The following is a 14,741-nucleotide window of genomic DNA, read 5'->3' as shown; positions in this document are numbered from 1 at the left end:
ACGTACGGCGGGAGAGGAGCTTGAGGAGACTGAGTTGGGAGCGTGCCTTGGCTTGGATTGTCTGGATGTGGGGAGTCCAAGAGAGGCGACGGTCGAGGGTGACGCCAAGGTACTTAAGCGTGGGAGTGAGATCGATGGGACGGCCATAGACGGTGAGATAGAAATCAAGGAGGCGGAAGGAAGGGGTGGTTTTGCCTACAATGATCGCCTGGGTTTTCGAAGGATTGACCTTGAGCAACCACTGGTTGCACCAAGCGGTGAACCGGTCAAGATGGGATTGGAGAAGGCGTTGAGAGCGTTGCAGGGTGGGGGCAAGGGCAAGGAAGGCGGTGTCATCGGCAAACTGGAGAAGGTGGATGGGGGGTGACGGCAGTGGCATGTCCGCCGTGTACAAAAGGTACAGAAGGGGGGAGAGGACGGAGCCTTGGGGCACACCGGCGGAGGGGAAAAGTTGTAGGAATCCGTGTTATGGATAGTAACATAGGAAGGACGGCGGGAGAGAAAGGAACCGATTAGACGGACGTAGTTAATGGGAAGGGCGAAGGTTTGGAGCTTGAAGAGGAGACCGGAATGCCATACACGGTCATATGCACGTTCGAGGTCCAGGGAGAGGAAGATTGCGGAGCGACGGGAATTAAGCTGTTCAGAAAGGAGATGATTGAGGTGAAGGAGCAGGTCGTCGGAAGAGAAGGACAGCCGAAAGACACACTGGGTAACGGGAAGGAGGCGGTGCTGGCGGAGATGCTGGTGGATGCGTCGGGTGAGGATAGATTCCAGGACCTTGCTGAAGACTGAGGTAAGGCTGATGGGACGGTAGGTTTGCCAGGTGTAAGGAACATGAGGATACGGGAGGTTTTCCACAGGTCGGGGTAGTAACCGGTGGACAGGACTACATTGTAGAGCCTGGCCAGGGTGGAGAGGAAAGAGACAGGAGCTTCACGAAGGTGACGGTAGGTGACACGATCGGGACCAGGAGCGGTGTTGCGTTTTGTGTGGAGTGTAGCAATGAGAACCTGTGTAGTGATAGGGGCGTTGAGTTCCGTGTGTGCAATGTTGTCCAAGTACTGGAAACTCGGGGCAAGGGGAGGGACGGAGGTGTCAGTTTGATCGCGGACATCCGGGAAGAGGGAGTAATCGAACTGGAGATCATCGGGGATGGAAAAGACATCGGAGAGGTAGGAGGCAAAGTGATTGGCCTTACTAAGGGTGTCAGGGAAAGGGTGATCATCATGGAGAAGAGGATAATAGGGGGAGGGTTTAGTTCCGGTAAGGCGACGGAAGGCTGACCAGAACTTGGACGAGTTGATTGGTAGTGTAGCATTTAAACGGGTGCATGTCTGTCGCCAGTCCCGGCGTTTCTTAGCCGTGAGCAAATTACGAATGTGTCGCTGGATTTGCCGGTGTCGTCGTAGTGTGTCCGGGTCATGCGTACGGAGGAAGGCACGGTAGAGACGACGGGATTCATGGAGGAGGAGAACGGCCTGTGGGGGTAAGGGAGGACGGTGGGGGTGGATGGCGACAGTAGGGACGTGGGCCTCCACGGCCTCATACAAGGTCTGCTGGAGAAAGGAGGTGGCATGGGTGACATCGTCAGGGTGGCGGTAGGTGAAGGGGTGGCTATCGACCTGGGTGGAGAGGGTATCCCGGTAGGCATTCCAGTCGGCACGGGAATAGTCATGGACATACTTAGGGGGAGGGTCAGTACGAGGGTCGAGTCGGGGGCGACGTCCGTCTGAAACGGTGATGAGGACCGGGAGATGGTCACTACCAATAGGCTCCAGGACATCCACCGTTATGCGACCAAGGAGGGTGGGGGAGGAGAGAATAACATTGGGAGTGGAGTTGGATTCAGGACGGGTGTGCTGGGGGATGGCGATGAGATCGCCTTGAAGGGTGGAGAGGAACCGATGCCATCGCCGTAACTGGGCAGCGGAACGAGTATGGATGTTGAGGTCGGCGGTGATCACGTAGGAGGAGAAGGTACGGTCGACGTGGGAGAGGAAGTCGAAGGGAAGAGGAGCGTTGGGGCGGACATAGATGGTGGCGCAGGTAACAGTAAGGCCAGGGAAGAAGAGACTAAGGATCAGGTGTTCCGTGGGGTCGGGAAGGAGAGGTTGGAGCCAAACGGGGATCTGGCGACGGTGACAAATAGCAACTCCGCCACGCGCAATTGGGAGGGGATTATCGGAGCGATGGAGGAGATAGGGGGAAGTGTGGATGGTGTGGTGGGGTTGGAGGAAGGTATCATTAAGGATGAAGGCATCCACGCAGTGGGTGGCAAGGGTGTGCAAGAAGAGGTTCTTGTTGGCAGTAAGGGAGCGGATGTTGTTGAAAAGGATACTTTGCTGTCGCGCCATGACAGGGATTTAGATGAGGGTGTCAAGGCGGGAGAAGGTGAAATGGGCCTGGTTGTTTGAGTAGGTGGCGTACATCTTGTGTTGGAATATGGAACGGGCGGCGAGGGAGATCTGCTGGAGGGTGTGGGGGCGCTGAAAGGGATGAACATTTTGAAGGACGATTGTGAGGAACCTGACGACGTCCTCAGCGTTGGGGGGGGGACGAAGGGAATTGCCAGGAGGGGTGGGGGCCTCGAGAGGACGGACAGGTACGGTGAGTTCAGGAGTGGTTGGAGGGGGTCGGGCTTTACACTTTTGGGAGTAGGTGGGATGGGGGAGAGTGCAGGTATTACAGGAGGGAGGGGACTGGAGGTTAGGGCACTGCCAGAGGAAGTGCACTTGGCCACAATGTGGGCAGGTGGGGGCCTCACGGCACTCAGCTGTTGGGTGTGCATTATAGCGCAGACACCTCCGGCAGCGCAGGGATTGAGGAGGGGAACGGGAGGGGTCGACCTTGTACTGCTGGTTGAAGAGGAGGGCAGTCTCCTTCAGGAGACGGTCAATGGAGGGGGCGTCCTCAGAGAAAACCCGCATAAGGCGGGTGGGGCCGGTCGAGTGGTAAATGCGGCGGACCGCCCGCACCTCCAGCGTGGGATGAGCCTTGAGCTCCGCCAACACCTCCTCCTCCGTGATCGACGGACTGAGCCGCGAGATCACGGCGGTGAGGGTCGGTGGGCGACGTGGGTGTTGGGGTTGGCGGATAGGAGATGGAGAAGGAGCAGGGGTAAGGGAGGCGTTAGGACCAAAACGGGTGATGGGGAGGCGGGATAGGATGTCAGTATGGAGGGTTGGGCTGGGGGAGGAGATAAGAACACAATCCCGTCTGGGAGTAAGGAGAGAGATGGGGGCACCAGGGAAATGTTGGCGGAGGAGGAGGGAGAGATTCCGGGCCTCGAGAAAGGAAGGATCGGGATGGGACAGGAGATATTTGTATAAACTGGGGGGGGAGAAGGAGGAGGAGGAGGAGGAGGAGGTGGGAGCAGGGCCAGGCGGGGAGAGATCCATAGCACTCTGGGGGGGGGGGATGGAGGTCGGGGCAGGGCCTTTTTGGGAGCGGAGGAGGTGGGGTGGCACTAGGGCGTTTGACGGCGGCAGAAGGGCGGGTGGTGACAAGAGGGACGGGAGAGATGGGGAGGTGGTGGGAAGGGAGAGGTCCCAGCGTGGACGCAGCAGTCGGCGCCGGAGACGGTGACAGTGACGGTGAAGGCGAAGGCGAAGGCGACGGTGACGGCGACGATGATGACGGTGGTGGCGGTGATGGCGAAGGCGACGGGGATAGCTGGGTGTGGAAAGTGGCCCGACGGGCCACCACCCTAGCCGGAGCTGCAGTGACAGGCTCGGGGAGTGGGGGGAAAGGATCAGAACGAGAGGAGCGAGAGGAAGAAAGCGGAGAGGGGGCGACAAAGAGAGAGGGTGAAGGGAGAGTGAGGAGAGGTGGGATGGAAGGAGGGGGTGGGACTGGGCACACCAAGTTATAGTGGTGGAGGCGGCGGAAGGGGAGGTATAGACTATGGCGGTGGTGGTAGTAGTGACGGTGGTGGTAGGGGCGGACATGACGACAGGAAGAAAAAACGCACAGCACGAAAAGGAAAAGACAGGCGAAGACGCAAACGGACGAAGACCAGGGTCGGATGACCAGGGCGTACGGCGGCGGCGTCGAGGACCGGCTGGCGGCGACGGCGACGGCGACGGCGACGGCGACGGCGACGGCGAGCACCGGCTGGCGGCGGCGGTGGCGAACAGACGGACGGACAGCAGGCGGCGGCGACGGCGGCGAACAGACAGACAGACAGATAGACAGATAGACGGACACAATCTTCGAAAGCAGAGATTCCAACCAGAGAGTAGCCCAGGCTTTGGAATCTGTCGCCTTCGAATGAGGGGATCCCACCCTCTGATGATAAAACTCTTCATGAAACGCAAGATATCGGGGTGGATTGCAACTTACGAGTGCGGGAAAAGTCCACCGTTCATTTGCTGGGGTTGCGAGTTGGGCGGTTGGGGTGGGGCACATACGGGTGGGAGTGGAGTGATTGTCGGTCCACGACTTCGTGCAGCGCAAGCACTGGACTTGTGGCTCCTGTGGTGGACAGAGGATGCAGGCTTTGTGGGTGGGGTCGGACGATGGGCACTGTGAGCCCATCGATGTCATAGTCGGCTTGGCGTCCCATAGATGGCGGTATCGTCGTTGCAGGAGGTCATGTTGCGGGAGACCTACAGATGGCGGTATGTTTTGTGGTGCGCTCGACATGGTGGACGTAGTGTTGTCAGATTCGCGTAGATGAAGGTATTGAATGTGGTTTTGTCGTAGTTTCATAGATGGCGATACTGTGTTTTCGCAGTATGGTTTTCGTAGTTTCGTCGGATTCCTGTAGATGGAGGTGTCGTATCTGGGCTGGATGTCAATGTCGTTTAGTCACATTCCCATAGAGGGCAGTATGGTGTCTTCACGAAATAGACGCCAGGGAATTTCACAGATGGCGGTATGGTATGTTTACTGTGGACATTCATGTCGTCGGTACGAGACGGCGCACGCGACCACTATCTCTTTATTTATTGCTCTTGTCTATTTGGTTTATTCATGTATTCTTTATTACGTAATACCTCTCTTCCTTCGGACTTATCACTACCCACACTAGCCGCCCTTGGGACTTGCCAACGACATACCCTATCCCAAGTCTATTTTCTTGGGGAGGATCATGTGTTATTATATTTTATTTCACATCCATTGTTTAGAGGTATTGTCGTTCACCATACTGCGGTGGACGCTGTGTTACCAAACGACGGGGGGGACGGCGACAACGTACCAGACCCCGCCGGGCACCGCGACCGCCACACGGCACCCACTCCACGCTGCAGCCGCCACGCGATGCTCCGACGGGTGGGCCGACACCGCCCGTCTGGCACCCATCACCGGCTGACTAAGCGATACGCCGTAGCGCGGCGGAACACAACACGCCCGGCCGCCGCCGCCGCCTCCCCCGCCGCTTCCGCGCGCACTGAGGCGTCTCCCAGCGCCCACGCCAGCGGCAAGGGTCCCGCAAACCGATACGCCTCAGTCCACCGCACCCAATGCAGCGCCGTTACGGCCAGAGATGCGACACACAAGAAACAAGCAAGGGTGGGTGGGTGGGCCACACGTGCCCCTAACGAACAGCCGTCGGGGGTCTCGTCCCGCGACAAGACGAATCCCCCAAGCTAGGGCTGAGTCTCAACAGATCGCTTCGTGGCAACTGCTCTACCGCGTACAAAACCCCACCCGGTACCTAAGTCGTCTACAGACGATTCCGAGTCCCGACATCGAAATATAGAGACCCATGGTCGACCGGTAGGGGCAGGGCGGCGCTGGGAACAGATCCCAGACAGCGCCGCCCGAGTGCCCCGTCCGGCAAACAAGTTGGTCCCGTACGGCGCGGCGCCACGTGGGTCGACCGCGCCTAGTAAAGTCACGTATTTTCGAGCCTTTCGACCCTCGGGACATCGTTGCCACAATGGCTAGACGGGCTTAGAGGCGTTCAGGCTTAATCCCACGGATGGTAGGATCGCACCACCGGCCGCTCGGCCGAGTGCGTGAACCAAATGTCCAACCTGCGGTTCCTCTCGTACTGAGCAGGATTACTATCACAACGACACAGTCATCAGTAGTATGCTACTGCTTTGTTTTAATTAGGCAGCCGGATTCCCCCAGTCCATGCCAGTTCTGAGTTGATCGTTGAATGGCGGCAGAAGAGAATCCGCGCACCCGCGCGTCGCCAGAGGAGCACGCTAAAGCGGACGCGGCCTCACAGCAAGGACGATCCGTGGGAAGCCAAGGCACGGGACCGAGCTCGGTCCCTGCACGCAGGTTGAAGCACCGGGGCGCGAACGCCGCGCAGGCGCGCGCATCCTGCACCGTCGGCCAGCACGAGGCCGACCAACGGCGAGAGCAGACCACGGCCGCGCTAAACGGCCTCGCTTACCGGCACCCCTACGGCACTCACCTCGCCCAGGCCTGGCACGTTAGCGCTGAGCCACTTCCCGACCAAGCCCGACACGCCCCGATCCTCAGAGCCTATCCTTATCCCGAAGTTACGGATCCAATTTCCCGAATTCCCTTACCTACATTATTCTAATCGACAAGAGGCTCTTCACCTTGGAGACCTGCCGCGGATCTCCCAACGGCGTCTCCGGGTCCTTTTGGGTTACCCCGACGAGCATTTCTAAAAGAGGGGCCCGACTTGTATCGGTTCCGCTGCCGGGTTCCGGAATAGGAACCGGTTTCCCTTTCGCCCCAACGGGAGCAAGCACAAAGTGCATCATGCTATGATGGCCCCCATCAACACTCGATTTCTCCTAGGGCTTAGGATCGACTGACTCGTGTGCTACGGCTGTTCACACGAAACCCTTCTCTGCGTCAGCCCTCCAGGACCACGCTGGAGTATCTGCTACTACCACCAAGATCTGCACCGACGGCGGCTCCAGGCAGACTCACGCCCAGACCCTTCTGCGCCCACCGCCGCGACCCTCCTACACGTCAGGGCTTCGCGGCCGGCCGCATGGACCGGCCATGACTGCCAGACTGACGGCCGAGTATAGGCACGACGCTTCAGCGCCATCCATTTTCAGGGCTAGTTGCTTTGGCAGGTGAGTTGTTACACACTCCTTAGCGGATTCCGACTTCCATGGCCACCGTCCTGCTGTCTTAAGCAACCAACGCCTTTCATGGTTTGCCATGAGCGTCGATTCGGGTGCCTTAACTCGTGCGTTCTGTTCATCCCACAGCGCCAGTTCTACATACCAAAAGTGGCCCACTTGGCACTCCGTTTCGAGTCGTTTGCTCGCCGCTTCAGCATATCAAACAAGCCGGAGATCTCACCCATTTAAAGTTTGAGAATAGGTTGAGGTCGTTTCGACCCCAAGGCCTCTAATCATTCGCTTTACCGGATGAGACTCATACGAGCACCAGCTATCCTGAGGGAAACTTCTGGGGGAACCAGCTACTAGATGGTTCGATTAGTCTTTCGCCCCTATAACCAGGTACGACGATCGATTTGCACGTCAGAATCGCTACGGACCTCCATCAGGGTTTCCCCTGACTTCGTCCTGGCCAGGCATAGTTCACCATCTTTCGGGTCCCAACGTGTACGCTCTAGGTGCGCCTCACCTCACAAAGAGGACGAGACGCCCCGGGAGTGCGGAGGCCGCCGCCCCATGAAAGGGGGGAAGCCCCATTCTCCTGCGGCCCGCGCAAGGCCTTTAGGATTCGTAGAGCCCAATGACTCGCGCACATGTTAGACTCCTTGGTCCGTGTTTCAAGACGGGTCGTGAAATTGTCCAAAGCTGAAGCGCCGCTGACGGGAGCGATTATTCCGCCCGAGAGCATCCCGAGCCAACAGCAGCGCGGGTCCGGGGCCGGGGCAGGTAGGTCCGTCATCCGGGAAGAACCGCGCGCGCTTGCCGGGAGCCCGAGCGCCCAAAGGGGCGAATCGACTTTTCCAGATATACAGCCGAGCAGCCAGCCGGGACACCGAGGCTCTGCCCAACAGACAGAACCGAGGCCCGCGGAAGGACAGTCATCGCACCTGGGCCATAGGCCGGCACCCAGCGGGTCGCGACGTCCTACTAGGGGAGAAGTGCGGCCCACTGCACACAGGAACGGCCCCACCCCGCTGTGAGTGGAAAGGCAATCGGACACGACCCCGCTGCGGATTGCTCCGCGCGGGCGGCCTGCCCCATCTGCTGAGGGCGGAGGCCAGAGGCCGGATGGGCGTGAATCTCATCCATTCGACCTTTCGGACTTCTCACGTTTACCCCAGAACGGTTTCACGTACTTTTGAACTCTCTCTTCAAAGATCTTTTCAACTTTCCCTCACGGTACTTGTTAGCTATCGGTCTCGTGGTCATATTTAGTCTCAGATGGAGTTTACCACCCACTTGGAGCTGCACGCTCAAGCAACCCGACTCGAAGGAGGGGTCCCGCCGACGCTCGCACCGGCCGCTACGGGCCTGGCACCCTCTACGGGCCGTGGCCTCATTCAAGTTGGACTTGGGCTCGGCGCGAGGCGTCGGGGTAGTGGACCCTCCCAAACACCACATACCACGACAGGCGGCAGCCTGCAGGGTTCGGTGCTGGACTCTTCCCTGTTCGCTCGCCGCTACTGGGGATCCTAGTTAGTTTCCTTTCCGCCGCTTAGTAATACGCTTAAATTCAGCGTGTAGTCTCACCTGCTTTGAGGTCGTTGTACGAAGTGTCGCACGCCACACCGCTAGCCGGCTGTGCACGCTACCGAGTAAGTACCGGTATGCGAACCGCCAGGCGACGGACGTGCATCGCACGTTTACGGAGACGCGGCCGGCCCCACAGGCGGCCACGACACTCACAGGTCTGCGAAGCGGGGCAAACGCCGCGCGCTTCAGTATACGTAGCCGACCCTTGGCCAGACGTTGCCCGGGAACGGAATCCATGGACCGCAACGTGCGTTCGAAACGTCAATGTTCATGTGTCCTGCAGTTCACATGTCGACACGCAATTTGCTGCGTTCTTCATCGACCCACGTGCCGAGTGATGCACCGTCCTGGATGATCTTCTCTTAGTTTCCACTGTCTCTTTTAAAACAGTTGCATATGCCGGACTGAGGCGTTTTACGGCCCCTGTTCCAGCTTTCTGTGTCCAACGGCCTCACGGTCGATGGGCGTCGTACTTCTCCACACCGGAGCGGACAGGCACTCGGGCGAAGGTCATTCAAAACCGCCGCCTGGTGCCAGGTGCTCCAGAGCTTCAGCGCTCGTAATCAACGAGAGCTTATGACTCGCGCTTACCGGGAATTCTTCGTTCATGGGGAACAATTGCAAGCCCCAATCTCTAGCACGAAGGAGGTTCAGCGGGTTACCCCGACCTTTCGGCCTAGGAAGACACGCTGATTCCTTCTGTGTAGCGCGCGTGCGGCCCAGAACATCTAAGGGCATCACAGACCTGTTATTGCTCAATCTCGTGTGGCTAGAAGCCGCCTGTCCCTCTAAGAAGAAAAGTAATCGCTGACAGCACGAAGGATGTCACGCAACTAGTTAGCAGGCTAGAGTCTCGTTCGTTATCGGAATTAACCAGACAAATCGCTCCATCAACTAAGAACGGCCATACACCACCACCCACCGAATCAAGAAAGAGTTATCAATCTGTCAATCCTTCCAGTGTCCGGGCCTGGTGAGGTTTCCCGTGTTGAGTCAAATTAAGCTGCAGGCTCCACTCCTGGTGGTGCCCTTCCGTAAATTCCTTTAAGTTTCAGCTTTCCAACCATACTTCCCCCGGAACTCAAAAGCTTTGGTTTCCCGGAGGCTGCCCGCCGAGTCTTCTGAGGAACCGCGGCGGATCGCTGGCTGGCATCGTTTATGGTTAGAACTAGGGCGGTATCTGATCGCCTTCGAACCTCTAACTTTCGTTCTTGATTAATGAAAACATACTTGGCAAATGCTTTCGCTTCTGTTCGTCTTGCGACGATCCAAGAATTTCACCTCTAACGTCGCAATACGAATGCCCCCGCCTGTCCCTTTTCGGGTTCCGAAAACCAACAAAATAGAACCGAGGTCCTATTCCATTATTCCATGCACACAGTATTCAGGCGGGCTTGCCTGCTTTAAGCACTCTAATTTGTTCAAAGTAAACGTGCCGGCCCACCGAGACACTCAATAAAGAGCACCCTGGTAGGATTTCAACGGGGTCCGCCTCGGGATGCACGAGCACGCATGAGGCGGTCGCATGTCTTTGCTCGCCCCACCAGCAGGACGTCACACAATACATGCCAGTTAAACACTGACGGGCAGTGAACCAACAGCGTGGGACACAAATCCAACTACGAGCTTTTTAACCACAACAACTTTAATATATGCTATTGGAGCTGGAATTACCGCGGCTGCTGGCACCAGACTTGCCCTCCAATAGATACTCGTTAAAGGATTTAAAGTGTACTCATTCCGATTACAGGGCCTCAGATGAGTCCCGTATTGTTATTTTTCGTCACTACCTCCCCGTGCCGGGAGTGGGTAATTTGCGCGGCTGCTGCCTTCCTTGGATGTGGTAGCCGTTTCTCAGGCTCCCTCTCCGGAATCGAACCCTGATTCCCCGTTACCTGTTACAACCATGGTAGGCGCAGAACCTACCATCGACAGTTAATAAGCAGACATTTGAAAGATGCGTCGCCGGTACGAGGACCGTGTGATCAGCCCAAAGTTATTCAGAGTCACCAAGGCAAACGTACAGGACGAGCCGACCGATTGGTTTTGATCTAATAAAAGCGTCCATTCCATCTCTGGTTGGGACTCTGTTTCTTTTTTTAAATTCTTTATTATCAAACCATTATAATTATACAAATCAACACACTTCCTTAATTCATTAGTGGGTCCTAGCAGTTATACATTTATAGACATTTTGCAGCTAGTTTAATTTTAGTATGTGAGCTACTTATTAGTATAACAATAGGCATCTATTATCTACATATACTGCTTATACCTACTTCCTATAACTAATTTAATTTGTGTATGTATCCTGCAGCGTCACATGTGTGCCAGTGAGGATACAAACCTACTTTCATATGCCTTGCTCTTCGAGCTAACCCCGAAGAGCATGCCCCTGGCACTGGGCAGGCCTCGATGTTAAATTTCGCTGCAGTCCCTATCTTAATTTCCTATAACTAAGTCCTACAAACTAACTTAACCTACGTCATGTTTGGTGTGTCGTAATCGGTGGTTGTTCCCTAATCCCCCTAGTCGTGCACGTGGCGGATTCCAACTTATATGTAGTCGGCCAGTCCACGCACAGGCGGCATGGGAATAGGGCTTTTATACGCAATCGGTGGTTATTGTCATTATTTAGTGTATCTCGCCTAAGTAGTCAAATAGAACTTTTCAAGATACCTCGTTTGCCAAGGTGTTTAAAGTCTGAAAGGTTTCCTCTCGTCTGAGTAGTTGGTATGTGTCTCGGTTGGTAGTCTGTCTCGTAGTGTGTTTGCGATATCATTGAAGAGGGGACATTCGTAAACCACATGCTCGGGTGTACCCTCCAGATCGCCACAGTCGCACGCTGGTGTTGCCCTCTTCCCAAATCGACATAGATAAGTCGGGTAGGGTCCATGGCCAGTGAGAAAGTGAATCAGACCTCTTGTCGGCTCAAAGTACTTCAGTCCAAGTCGTTCCCTCACATCAGGTAGAAACTGGAAGGTTCTTCGTCCAGCCTCTTCTACCTCCCAAGTCTCCTGCCAGAGCTCCTCCCCTGTTATCCTTATCTCTCTTTTATCCCCACCCTAATACCCATAATATCCACAATCATCTCATACTTTCCCTTCTTGACTCAATACCAAGCCGCCTGTTCTCTTATCGTTACGTCCAGAGGACAGAGCCCCATTATGACTAATAGGGGCCCCCTGGAGATGTTCTATAGGCTCCCACAGCTCTTAATGCCATGCTTCTCTGGACCCTTCTCACTGCCATGGAGGGCACAACCCTCGTGAGCCTGTGCGCCCAGACCCCTGAGCCATAGCCCACAACTGAGGTTAGGATACTGTTGTGATATAGTCTAATTAGGTGTGGAGGAAGATGGAATCTTTTGTGGCCTATGAGGTTATTTAATATCTGAAGGGCTCTCTGGGTGACGGTATCAATGTGCTTACCGAAACCCCACCTCTCGTCAATGATGACTCCTAGGTAGCGTGTCTCATGTCGTCTAAGAACTGGTGAACCGTCTATTCTGACAGTCGGATTTCTAATGAGATGTCATTTTAGCATGAGGTAAGTAGATTTGCTGGGCGATATTGTCATTTTAGTACTGTGGCACCACTGTTGGAGTTTGTCTAATGCTGTCTCTATTTTCGGTTCAATGTCTTCGCAGCTACGGCCACCAACCAACAGGAGGAGGTCATCCACGTAGGCTATCACCTCTAGCACCTCATCACTTTGTTGTAATCTATCTAATAAAGGCTCCATATGGATGTCCCAGAAGAGGGGTCCTAAGACGGAACCTTGGGGACATCCTTTGGTAATTATCTTTCCAACTCTTTCGCTAGATGATGATAACCAGACCTCCCGATCCTTGCAATAGCTCCTCAGGCAACCGTATAGCGGCCCTGGACACTCTTTCTCCCGCAAGCAGGAGAAGAGCGAAGGCCACCACAGGTTGTCGAAGGTACCACTGATATCAACCATGATGCCAACTACGTATTTGTGCTGGGTCGAGCCACAGACCTCGGCCGCCAGGGCGATTGCATCAGATGCCGACCACCCCAGCCTGAACCCGAACTGCCTGTCGCTCACCCCGCACAACACTCAGTGTGCTGTCAATCTGTCAGCCAGCAGTTTCTCCAGTATTTTGCCAAATATATCCAGCAGCCAAATCGGCCTGTAAGATTTCAGTTCTGCTAGGTCCTTGTCTGGTCCGTTCTTTATAATTATTACATTTGCCATTTTCCATCTCTTAGGGAATTTTCCCTCTCTGAGGAATTCGTTATATAGATGTGTTAGTGGCGCAGTCAGCTGAGGCGCCAGAAACTGCACCACCTCCGCCACAATGCCGTCTGGCGCAGGTGCTTTTCCTTTTTTCAATGATCTTATGTGAGTTGCCACCTCCTCCTCTGAGAAGGGGTAGACAGCCGTCTAATTAATGTATACTTCTTAGTCTTCATCTCTGAGTTGCTTCTGCCCCTCTGTCTCTCCATCTGCATTGTCGTCAGGCAACAGGGACCCCCGCAGTCTCCTGCCAGGACTCCGTCATCCTGTCCCCGCACCTGACTGTTGATAGCTCTAGAGGAGAGCGGATTTATTCTCTCACTAACTTATACGGAAGCCCCCATGGATCCGTGACTAGCTGGTTGAGCACAAAGTTTTCCCAGCTTCTCATCTGAACTTCGCGCAGTTCCTTTTGGAACTTCCGCTTTTCCTCTCTATATAGCATCTGCCACCTTTGTCTTTCCTGCCAGACGACACTGGGCTGGTAGTGCCTCCTCAGCCTTCTGACAGACTGACGCAGTTCTCCTAGTTCAGCAGACCATGGTGACGGAGAGGCCGCCATGGCCTTTCTCCCTGTAGGTACGGCTGCCTTCACCACTCTTGTCACTGCATTCACCAGTTCCTCTGCTCTCTCGTCTACGTCCATGTCCAGATGCATGTCACCTTCTGGTGATGGAGGAATGTGACACTCCCTCGCTAGGCGCTCCCAGTCAGCCCTTCTGTAGTTTAGTTGCACCTCCCACCCCGTGGCCCAGCGGCACTCTCTTTCTCCCAAGGTATAAGATATCAAATTGTGGTCGCTTGTGGTGGCATTCTCTGTGACTCTCCAGTTTTGAATAATGTTAGCTGTATTTGGAGTTACAAGGGCGATATCAATATTTGTGCCCTGTCCTCCTCCTGCAGCGTAGGTAGGAGGATTGTCAGGCCTGTTTGCCACCACAAGTTGTGATGCCATTATAATTTCCTCGACTTTTTCACCGTTAGCATCTCTTGTGCCACTGTACCACAGGGGCGGATTTGGCATTAATGTCAGCTGTTATTACGATTTTTCTTCCCTGCAACGCCATGGTAACTCTCGCTAGGTGATCTGTGTAGTGTTCTATGTTGTCCCCATATTGAAAATACATGTTTATGAGAATTATGGTTCTCATGGGGGTTTGGAGCTCCACGACGTTACAGTGGCTAGTTGTGAACTGTGAGAATGTGGTGACTCTCAGGAGTTTATTTATGATTATGATCGCCGCCTTCGGGTCATCCCCTCTGCTGACTGGTTGCCAGCTCGCAGCAGCAAAAGCTATTTTTCCAGCCAGGGAGTATGGCTCCTGTAGACAGAGTACATCTAGTCTCCTCTCCTCCACCTCCCTTCGGAGCTCCTGCATCACGAGTCTGGTGTTATGAGTGTTGAGCTGTCCAATAGTTATTTTTGTCATTAGGGGAAGAACGTATGTATTCGGTCATGTGGCCAGGTCTTACGCCAAATGAAAGCAATTCGTCCATGTGCTATTACTGATTGTGCGTAAATTTCGTCAAGACCAAACTTTTCACCTCGTCTTTCGAACACTTTTTAAGCGTATATTGCAAGGCTCCGAAGTCAGTGGGGAGATTCACTGATTTTATCAGGATTTTGTCAACAGCCTCCATAACCGAGAAGGTTATCTTCCTGCCGTCTTCATGTCCTACACGGACCACATGTCGTAAGGCAGTGGTCAGGGTAGCTTGCTGCTCTAGTCTGGATAGTTGCATGTTGTACTCCAAGTTAGGGTACACCATAATCGGATCAACTGGTGGCAGTTTGACTATTGGTGAGCTTTGTACAGTGGGGCTCGTGCATGAGCTTGTCACTGTATTTCCTTGAATGCGTTGTTTATTTGTATG

At 54.8% G+C, this 14,741-nt stretch overlaps 1 long non-coding RNA gene and 1 pseudogene across 1 annotated transcript in view; both read right to left on the bottom strand.

The window, feature by feature from the left end:
• The window catches only part of LOC126474986 (uncharacterized), a 490,806-nt gene that overhangs the window by 340,251 nt on the left and 135,814 nt on the right, over nucleotides 1–14,741 (bottom strand). The gene's annotated exons all lie outside the window — the stretch shown is intronic.
• Nucleotides 8,803–8,957, bottom strand: LOC126476507 (5.8S ribosomal RNA; annotated as a pseudogene).

This window comes from Schistocerca serialis, chromosome 4, assembly GCF_023864345.2.
Source record: "Schistocerca serialis cubense isolate TAMUIC-IGC-003099 chromosome 4, iqSchSeri2.2, whole genome shotgun sequence".
NCBI classification, from domain to species: Eukaryota; Metazoa; Arthropoda; class Insecta; order Orthoptera; family Acrididae; genus Schistocerca; species Schistocerca serialis.
This window is presented reverse-complemented; position numbering and strand designations above follow the sequence as displayed.